Source organism: Cucumis sativus, chromosome 2, assembly GCF_000004075.3.
Source record: "Cucumis sativus cultivar 9930 chromosome 2, Cucumber_9930_V3, whole genome shotgun sequence".
NCBI lineage: Eukaryota > Viridiplantae > Streptophyta > Magnoliopsida > Cucurbitales > Cucurbitaceae > Cucumis > Cucumis sativus.
Window position 1 is genome coordinate 6,648,142 of NC_026656.2, and position 1,329 is coordinate 6,649,470.

The 1,329-nt window shown below is 26.6% G+C and overlaps 1 non-coding gene across 1 annotated transcript; it reads right to left on the minus strand.

The window, feature by feature from the left end:
* Positions 1-1,257: 1,257 nt before the first annotated feature.
* On the minus strand, positions 1,258-1,329 carry TRNAQ-CUG. The gene has a single exon. It is a non-coding gene; the product is annotated as a tRNA-Gln (tRNA).

The window sequence follows — 1,329 nt, forward strand, 5'->3', positions numbered from 1 at the left end:
AATAAGTTTAGAAAAGATAGATCATATCACAAACTTATTTATTTTCGTAAGAAAGGCAAGTAAATAAATAACTCAACCTGTGATACATTTGATATACACATGATACACTTGATATACTTAGATACATAGTTGACATACACTTCATATATTTGATCCACTTGTGATATTCTCTTTGATATATTTGATATACCTTTGATATGCACTTGATATCCTTTCACTAGGCATTTGATACACTTGATATACACTTGTACAGATTTGATATCTATACACATGATATAGACACTTGAAATACAATTGGTACATGTTTAATACACACTTGAAGTACCAAATATTTGGATTTATGATAAAACCTTTTGAATTTTGGTTAAAGGATTGAAAAATGAAAAATATATATTTATTGTAGAAATATAAACCACAAAACACATACCATTATAACCCAAACTAAAATAATATGCACAATTATAATAAGTCACTTCTTATCTTAAAACGTCCCAAAAAAAGTGTTTCACATTTTTAACCATAAAGTTGATAGAGATCAACTTATTTACAAAAAAAATGTCATATTGTTTTATTTATCCAAATGTCATCAGACGTATGACAAGTGTATATCAAGTTTATTGCTATTAAATTATAGTGTCTTTCTCAACGTTTATGTATCAAGTGTATCAAATTTATATCAAACGTACCATATATATAAATGTATATTAGATGTATCAGGTGTGTATAAGATATATTATATGTTTTAAGTATATATCAGATTTATCAAGTGTACCACTTTGTGTTAAACTTAATGTTTTGTCATATCTACAAGATAAAGAAAATATGCAATAAACACGTAAATTTCTTATTCAAATTGTCATCTGGTGCAACGTTTATTTTTTATTTATAAAAAGAAAATACATAACCCTTGAGTTTTTGTATTCTAATAATAATAAAAAAAACCTAAAATAGAAGTTTCTTTAATGTGTGGGGGAGAAGGCCTATCAATAAACAAAATAACAAATGTGCCAAAAGTTGGAACCAAATTAAATTAAATTTGGAAAAGAAGTAATATCGGAAGGTTTAGATAAGTGATATATACCCGAAAATACACCTAAGTAAAGTAGTATATATTGAGAAATACATAAAAGAAAAACTAAAAACTAAAAAATATCACCAACTACATTAATGATTAAAATGATAAACAAACACACATCTTCAATAATCATTCCAACCTACAAACTTCGAATGTGAACTGTTTATTACAAATAAAAATAAAGGTTCCACCGAGATTTGAACTCGGGTTACTGGATTCAGAGTCCAATGTCCTGACCACTAGACCATGGAACC